The sequence below is a fragment of the Phoca vitulina genome, unplaced genomic scaffold (assembly GCF_004348235.1).
Source record: "Phoca vitulina isolate PV1807 unplaced genomic scaffold, GSC_HSeal_1.0 scaffold119, whole genome shotgun sequence".
NCBI classification, from domain to species: domain Eukaryota; kingdom Metazoa; phylum Chordata; class Mammalia; order Carnivora; family Phocidae; genus Phoca; species Phoca vitulina.
Window position 1 is genome coordinate 578019 of NW_022589822.1, and position 9836 is coordinate 587854.

Sequence of the window (9836 nt, forward strand, 5' to 3'; positions counted from 1 at the left end):
AAGTCATTCCCTTGCTTACAACCCACCAATGGTTTCTCAGCACATTTAACATGGCTACAAGGCCTTGCATGATCTGGCCTCTGCCTACTTCTCCAATTGTGAGTTCCACAAACATAAGAATCTTATTCATCTTGTTCACCATTGTTTCTGCAACCTGTAACATACATATATGCTTGAATAACCAATAAATACTAGAATGAATGGTTGTTTTATTGCCCTGCTTTAATCCAATGACCTTGACTATTACCTCACTTCATAAAATACACACATGGCCCGATTCTGAAGCATGACCAAATTTTATACAGCCTCTAAAACCTCTCTGATTGCAAGTTCTGGTTGTCCACTCTATCCCATGAACCCTGTTTTACACTTCTTTAGGAACCTTCAGGCAATCAACCACTGCCCGCTGCCAGTCTATCAATGCACCCTTTGACTTTGTTTCCCTCCCTCTTTCTCCTGGCTGTTGTGGGGTCTGTCAGCTGCATTCAAGTCATTAGCTCCTAAAGAAAATGATTCTTAAAAGTTTGGTCTATTTCCTTCTAGACTTTTTATTTATTTAATTTTTACTTTTCAAAATGTTATTTACATAGTGGTTAAGGGTATGGATTTTGAGTAAGACCAACATGGGTTCAAATTCTGACTCTACCAGTTAATATATATGTGTTTCAATTTCTCAGTCTCACTTTACACATATATTAAATTGGACAATAATAATATTCACCTCATAGAATTGTTGTGAGGATGAAATGAGATAATCCATATAAAGTACTTAGCACTTGGTAAATGTCACATAGTAAACATACTCACAAAATGCTTGGGATTTGTTTATGTTTGCACCTAAATGAATCTTTTTCATAAATTGTATTATGTAACACATACTGTGCTGTTACCTTTTGTACACATACACTACATTTTTTTGTAAATACCTATGAGGGCAGGAACTGTCCATTTTTCCTTATTGTATCTCTACAGTCAGTTAGTGCCTGGTACGTTTGTTGAAGTGATCAGGAAAAGAGTTAGCTGACATACTGAAGATGACAGACATAGAAGAAATCTGGATCTTTGAGCTACAGATTTTAACTATCCTTAGAACCACTCTATATTGAGACTCCTTATTCCATAAGATAATAAATCACTTTTTAGTTTATGCCATTTTTTTCCACTTGTAGCTGAAAGTCTCCAAACTGATATAATAGCATTATACTGTATGGACATAGAATAAACTAATTCTCATTGGTCGACATTAGGTTATGCACAATTATTTGCTGCTATAAAGCAATTCTACAATGTATACATATCTTTGTGTGTTTGGCCAATTATGTCAAGTCAAAATCATAAAAGTAGAATTTATGAATCAAAGAATATACACATTTAAAATTTTGATAAAATCAATCAGATTGCTCCCTAGAAAGGTTTTACTGAATGCCCATGAACAGTGTATGATAATGTCTATGATCAGTATTTTTTTTTTTTAAAGATTTTTATTTATTTCAGAGAGACAGCACGAGCGGGGTGGGGCGGTGGGGGGGGGGGGGACAAGGGGTAGAGGGAGAGGGAGAAGTGGACTTCCTGCTGAGCAGAGAGCCTGATGCGGAACTCCATCCAAGACCCTGGGATCATGACCTGAGCTGAAGGCAGACGCTTAAACAGCTGAGCCACCCAGGCGCCCTATAATGAATATTACTGCCAATCTTTTTAACTCTGCAGATCTGAGAGAACATATATTTTAAATTTGCATATATTTGGTTATTGGTTTTCTGTTGCTTGTGGCTGAATATAGTACTAATAAAAAGGTGTTTTTCTTATTAAGAAGATTTCCTTACATATGGAAATCAATGCTTTATCCACCACATATGTTACAGTATTTTTTCGTTGGGGCACCCGGGTGGCTCAGTCAGTTAAGCGTCTGCCTTCAGCTCAGGTCATGATCCCAGGGTCCTGGGATCGAGTCCTGCATCGGGCTCCCTGCTCAGCAGGGAGTCTGCTTCTCTCTCTCCCTCTGCTGCTCCCTCTACTTCTCCCCTGTCCTCCTCCCCCTCTGCTCCTCCCCCCACTCGTGCTCTCTCTCAAATAAATAAAAAATCTCTTAGAAAAACTATTTTTTTCATGTTTTTCTGACTTTTTATGGTGTTTGGTAATACAGAAGTCTTTAATATTTAATAGATAACATCATTATTAAATAATTTAATCATATTTTACTTATTATTTAATCATTTCACCTGTTGTCTACAAGAAACTGGAAAGTTGTCTCAAAGTTGGGGAACCAGGTGGCTGGGGGACAAGGTGCAAAGAAAATGTCTACTGGATAACATTTTATTACTTTTGATTTTAGTACCATGTACCTTATTTTTTTTATATATATAGACTGGTCTCTTGATGTTTTATGGCCAAAGTGTTAGTTTTAGATCGGCCTTCTGCACCCAAATACTAGAAAACCATTTTCCTATGACTTCCTATAACCCATTTAGGGTTCCTTTAGGAATTGACTTATGTATAGGATGTGGAGGTAGGGATAACAACTATTTTTCCCAAATGGCTAGCTACTTACCCCATACTATCCATAGAATACTTCCTTCTTTCTTCAATGGTTGGAAATTTTACTCTTTTCAAATATTAAATTGTTTTTGGACTCCCATTTTATAGTTCATTAAATTGTTTGCTTATTCCGGCCCTAATACTACATTGTTGTAGCTGGGTAATTCCACAGTATATTTTTATTATCCTTTTCCCTTCAAAATTTTCTTTGATATTCCCATGCAATACAGTAAAACTTAATAAGAAATGTGTCAATTTCTTTACCCATTCATTTGGTGAAAAAGCCAGGCACAGAAAGCAAGCAACTGCATGATCTCATTTATACATGGAATATAAACAACTCAAATACATAGAATGCAGTTATGCAGAATGAATAGGTTGTGGAGATAAACTATACAGAATGATGACTGTAGTAGTTATTAATAGTGTATTGAACACTGGAAATATGCTGAGACTAGATTTTGGGTGCTCACCATGCACACTTATAGGCTTTAGCCATTGTCTGTTTATTCCTAGATATTTTATAATATTTATATATCATAAATGATATTTATATTTTATTTGAATGGGTTTTCTCATTACATGTTCTAATTGGTCATTGCTACTGTGTAGGAAATCTGTGGATACATGTATGTTTACATCTTGTATCCAGACACCATACTAAACTTTATTACTTCAGTTTTTCAATTGATCTCTTCTGTTTTCTAGGTAGACACTGTAATCTACAAATAATGGTAATTTTCTCTCTTCCTTTCAAATATTTATACTTCATTTCTTCTTCTTGTCTTTTCACACTGGCTAGAATATGGATTAAATGCTTCTAGCATTGGGGCACCTGGGTGGCTCAGTCGTTAAGCGTCTGCCTTCGGCTCAGGTCATGATCCCACAGTCCTGGGATCGAGCCCCGCATCGGGCTCCCTGCTCCGTGGGAAGCCTGCTTCTCTCTCTCCCACTCCCCCTGCTTATGTTCCCTCTCTAGCTGTGTCTCTCTCTGTCAAATAAATAAAACCTTTAAAAAAAATAAATAAATAAATAAATAAAAAATAAATGCTTCTAGCATTTTAACCTTAAATTACCTTGATTAGGTTATAGAACTTTTCACTACATTACTATTTTACTAAGACCTTTTACAAAGAATGTATGTTGAGTTTTTCAAATGTCTTTCTTGTACCCATTGAGATAATCGAACGGGTTTTTTCCTTAACCTAGTAATTAATTATATTAGTAAATCTGTTTATGTTTAACCATATTTCTTAAAAATCTTAGAAAAAACTGCATTTGTTCATGGTACATTTTTAAAACAGCTTGATTTAATTTACTAATACTTTATTAGTAAGTAATATAGATCTTTGCATCTATATTCCAATTTGAGATTGGTTCGTAACAGTATTTCCAAAAACTCCACAGGGATTAAGAGGAATGTGGGGGCATCTACAGTGACATAAATTTGGAAAATTGTGGATTAAACAAGGCAAAAAGTATTCTGTAGAACTACACTATTCTATATTGGGGCTTTCCAATGGGAGGCAATTTTACACAGCATCTCCTCAACTTACATGACAAAATAACTTATTTTAAGGACTAACAATTCATTGGAAATGTTGATCTTTTGTGCTTTCTGTCCGGTTGTGGCACCACGGTTATTCTGGCCTCATGAAATCATGAAATGGATGAAAATCTGTCTTTTTCTATACTCTAGAATAACTAAATAACGGAGTGATCTGCTGCTTGAAAGTTTGATAGAATTCACCCATAAAAGCTTTTGGTCCAGCATCTATCTATCTTCCTCCCTCCCTCCCTCCCTTCCTTCCAGCATTTATCTAATATCTTTCCTTCCCTTCCTTCCTTCCTTCCAGCATGTATCTAATCTATCTTCCTTCCTTCCTTTTTCTTCTTTCTTCCCTTTTTTCTTTTTTTTTTTTTTTTTGCAGAAGAGGGTGTAGATGTTTAACAATCTTTTCAATTTATTTCAGGGTTATGGTTAGATTCAGTTTTAAACCATTAGAGACACTGTTTTATTGGTCACATATATTCATTGTCCTTCCCTGGAATAGGATTATACTTCCCTCCTATGATATAGGCTTGACCATGTGACCATCAGTGTCCCAGCGAGAGGCTTATCCATCAGCCTGGATTCCAGAGTGAAGTGAGCGTGGCGCAGAGCCACCCTGACCTGTTAGTAGACATGTGGCACAGGGACTGGGAATGACTACCATAGCAGCACATAGCCTACATCCTGGTAAGTATATTTTGGTAATTTATATATTCCTTGAAAGTTATCCATTACATCTAAATTTTCAAATGCACTGGCATACAGTTGTTGTACTTAGTATAACTTTAAAATCTCTGTATCGGTGCATAGAAACCTCCCATTTGTAATGCTATATGTTTATGTTGTTTTTATAATTCAGAGTTGTTAGAGGCTTGTGTATTTTTTTTTTATATATAGGTGTTTTTTTTTTAAGATTTTTATTTATTTAAGAGAGAGAGTGAGAGAGAGAGCACGAGAGGAGAGAGGGTCAGAGGGAGAAGCAGACTCCCTGCTGAGCAGGGAGCCCAATGTGGGACTCGATCCTGGGACTCCAGGATCATGACCTGAGCTGAAGGCAGTCGCTTAACCAACTGAGCCACCCAGGCGCCCCTTGTGTATTTTTATCAGTATTTTTTTAAGATTTCATTTATTCATTTGACACACACAGAGAGAGACATAGCGAGAGCGAGCACAAGCAGGGGGAGCGGCAGGCAGAGGGAGAGGGAGAAGCAGTCTCCCTGCTGAGCAAGGAGCCTGATTATCAGTATTTTCAAAGAACCAGTTCTTGGTTTTATCAATTTTGCTTATTCTGCATTCTAATTTTTTAACTTTTCATGTTATCTACGTAAACTTATACTCTGTCTCTTTTCATGTGAGTACTTCTCTGGTATTTCACATGCCAAGTAATTTTTAAGTGTACTCTGAACATTTTGAATATTATGCAATTCTGGGTCTTGTTTAAATTCTATGGAGAATGTTGGTATTTTTGTTTTAGCTGAGAATTTCTCTGGATAAGTTCAGGTCACATGTTCCATCCTGTCCTCTGTGTGCTGTCATTCCAATGGCAGTTCAGTTTTCAAAGCTTTTGCTGAGCCACTTGGCTCTTTCCTGTGCTCGTACACCACACAGTAGCCAGTCCAGAAACTGGGCAGTGGTCTACCCTTTTGTTCAGCTCTTTGGTATGCTGATTAGGAACACATATGAACCCAGAAGTTTGTAACCAACACTGGGGTCACTTTCCCAAATTCCTCCCTCTTTCCAGGAGGTTCCCAGGGGCTTCCGTTTCCTGTGCTTCAGCCAGAAATCCCAAGCAAGCTGGGACAGAATGGCTTGAGGATGAGATTAGGAAGGGGTGGCAATGATTAGTAATGACAAGGTGTCAGGTGTGACTGCAGGAATAAGTGGTTAAGGAATACTCTGGGAGGACAAGACTACTGGAGGGGAAAAGATGAGGCAGGAGAGAAACTATTACCTTGAGACAGATCATCCTTGACCTTAATTGACGGAGGCAGCAAAGTTAGTGTGTTGGACATTTGGTTTTTTATTCTTTTGAGTTTGGCATCTAGGGCTCATATTTTCATCTGAATTCCCTGTTTTTAAGCTTACTAGCTTCCCATTGCATTAAATCCTAAATAACCTGTAATTCTAGTTTCCATTTTTTTTTACCTCGAAGTTATTTCAGTGTTTACATTTAAAATGTTTCAGATTTATTTGAAACTATTAATGCCTAATTTATCTGAGTTATGACTAGAAAATGTGGCCCAGAGGATTTGCCTGTAAGTGACAGAGAATAGTGTATTAAGACTCCCACTAATGTTTTGATCCATTTTTTCTTGAATTTCTAACACTTTATATATTTTGACATATTAGATACATGTTCACAAAGGTTTCATCTTTGTCATAAATGGTACCCTTTATCAGTGCAACAGGATCTTGTTTTAAATATATGAAAGTAGAAAAAAAATTAATTTAAGAAAACAGTAATTGGAACTCCTACTGCAAACTCCCTGGTAACATGATTCTTTGGAACCCAAAATACAGAAATATCAAGCACCAAAATGAAAGATGTTAACAACAGAGAGTTTTTACTCTACTAGAAGGCCCAAAATTTGATTCCCTAAAATATCCTTTGCCATTTCATTTAAAGTGTTCAAAACACTTTTTAAAAAGTATGTTACTCTGAAATATTTATATTAATTACAATTTCATAGAAATAATTTCTGGGGTGGACATAACCAGTGTTCAGTATTTCGGTATATACCTCCACTTTTAATTACTTAAATATTAGTATTTGTTTTGCCATTATTAAGTACTAGTCTTTATAATTTTGTATCATGACACATGCAGAGTCACACATGAAAAATTGGAGCTGTATGAAGGCAGTCTGACCATATTTCTTCCCTTTTAAAAACCCCTCCAAGCTGTATTCTTATATACTTTCAAAATGCCCCTTTCTTTAGTTATTTCTATGGTTGAGCTGTTTCCCCTACATTACTGTATCTCAATTTCTCTCAGAACCAGTTTGGACCCCATCTACTTTCAGAAGTTCCTGGTATAGCCAACTTTTACCTGTGGGATAGGTAGAGGGTCAAAAAGGGGGGGTATGATAGGGAGGAGGGAAGAAAGGAAGGGGTTCCAGGCTTAGTTCCCAGCTTGCCTGCCTCTGTCTATCCCCAAGGCCAAATTCCTTGCTCCTCCTGCATTCTGTCTGTCAGGGTCATCCTTATTGTCTTGGAACTTGATCACTCCTTCCCTAAAATAAAATGTATCCCCACCCACCCACCGAGGCTTCTTTCCCCATCATGAGTCCACTTTTTAACCAAACACTGATGTCAGTGTTTCAGTGTCACAGCAAATAGAATTGTCACTTTGCTCTGGTTCTGCAACTAATAGCTATAATATAGTTGAAAATTAAATATCTAGGGTGAATTAAAATTGAACTCTTAAGCTCCCTCTGGACTGAAAAGAAATTATCACCCAATCCAGTCCAGACATGGGCTGAAGAAGTCAAGGATGTGTTTTTTTGTTGTCTGGGGTGTACTGATGAAAAGGAAGAGATTGTTATCTGCTGACTTTTGCTTTTTAATTTTTCTATTTTTTACTCTCTAGAATGCCCAGGTTTGATCTGGGGAAAATAAGCCAATTCAGACTAAGATGGGTTTACTCAAGCAGCTAAAAGATCTAGGAGAAATTTCCTATCTGGTCATGGCCTACCTCCAAATAAAGTATCCCCATTGTCACACAACCAACTAAACATAAATTTATTTGAAAACCATGACCAAGAGACATGATCCTTTATAAACAAACTACTCAGATATACTGCACACACCAGGTCCATCCTTTTTGTAACTAAACCCGACATCAGACAAGAAAAGCAGTTCTGTAAACATTAACCAAGTTCAAACACTTCATGTCTCAAACTTCCCTCTCACAACTGATCATGTAAGCAGGACTTTCCCTGGATATAGAAGAGAAATATTAATGTATAGAAAATATGGTTAATTCTGTGATGCTGACTGTAGTTATAAAACTTCAAAATAAAAAGTGTAAGAAAAATCTTATCAACTAGTTTGGCCACAAGATCAAAAAAAAACTTACTCTGTAATGAGTTCATAAATAGTTTTGCTAAATTTATGGCACCACTTGGTTTTGGGTCAAGGAGAAAAAAGCTCTCCAATCCATCATATAATTGTAAAACTTTGGAGGCTAGGTGGTGAGGTCTTATTTTCACCTAATCCAGACAGAAACGCCTCCATCCGGCCCTTTAAAATACCTTAACTATTACTACCTTTTTTGCAGAGGCAGTCAGTCATTAGCCAGGGGCCTTATAAAAGGAAGTAAGTCACTGTCAAAACCTGGGCCCATAACTATGCAAGATGCAACAGGCTGTGAGCAAGAGGTATTCAAAACCCCTTTCTCCTTCGAGTTTGGGGAACTGACCTTGGATTAGCTTTCTAGCTTGGTTCCTCTGGAAACCTGATGAAAGTGGACCATCAGCTATGTGACCAGGTAAGCCTGCTTCTGGTAAAATGCCCAGGGTGGCACCTTGTGTCCTAGGTGAGAGCCGAGAGGGCTGCAAGTGAACATAAATAAGTCCCTGAGTACAATGTACCTCCTGTTCCTGGGCCCTGTGCCTGGCCAGGATGGGGAGGCTATGCACAGGGGACTGTTCTAAGAGGGAGTGGTCCCTTATGGCTCCTAGGTCAGGGTGGCTCCTGCCCCTATCTATGCAGTCTGTGGGGACTGCTGCAAGAATTCCCACAGAAGAATTCCCACCATCCCCTGGCATGGTGTCTTACTGTCCCATGTCCTTCAGAGTAAACTGGTGTCAGACACAGCCTATCCAAGTTTGGGAGTTTAAATGTATAGTTGAACCCAACACCAGCTATGATAGGCGTTGCACACACACTCAATGTCTTCAGAGACAACACAATCCCACATTAGCGCTGAATAGGCAAAGTAAGGCTATCGAAAGGGTACAGGATTAGAACCTATCAAGACAAACCTTTAAGAAATAGTTCAAGACCTTAAAGGTATCACTGAAGTTTAGAGCAGAGAAAGGAGAGCATTATTCATTAAGGGACTGAACTTTAGTTAACATTCCTACCAAACTTAGCTATTAGTTATTGCTAAATAAAGGAGCGAGACATCATGGTACAGAGGGAAGGAAATTCACCTAGGAACTGGGTCTTGGTCTCATTCTGGCTATGTGGACTTGGGTAAGGTTGTTCCTACTGCAGCCATCAATCAATATCTATATGGCAGAGAAAGGCAGGGGTGGGATGATGAATTGTGCTTTCCATCATCCCCTGCTGTCACTACTGACAAAACTATTCTCAGCTAACCCCAGGAATAAAAACGCTATAATCTTGCTCCTTAGTTCCATTTTTGGTAAGTCTCAGGAAAAATTCTAAATACATGAGGAAAGCCTCATGTAAAAATGCAAATTACGGAATTATTTGTTACTTATAACGGAGAAAAAGTTCTAAAACAACCCAAATGTCTCAATGTGTATCACAGTTTACTACAGTTCACCCATTAGAATACTACTATGAAACTAGTAAAATGACGTTAATATAGTAGCACTATATAATAAGCAAATTACATGTTAAGTGAAAAGAGTAGGGTAAAAATTATAAAGACAAAATTTTCAAAATTATGTTTAAAAAAACCTGTGCATAAAAAAGAAATGGAAGACAAAGAAATGTTAAGGGGACTGCAAGCGGAACTTATGTCTTTTTTCCCATTTTCTACATTTTCTCAAATGAGC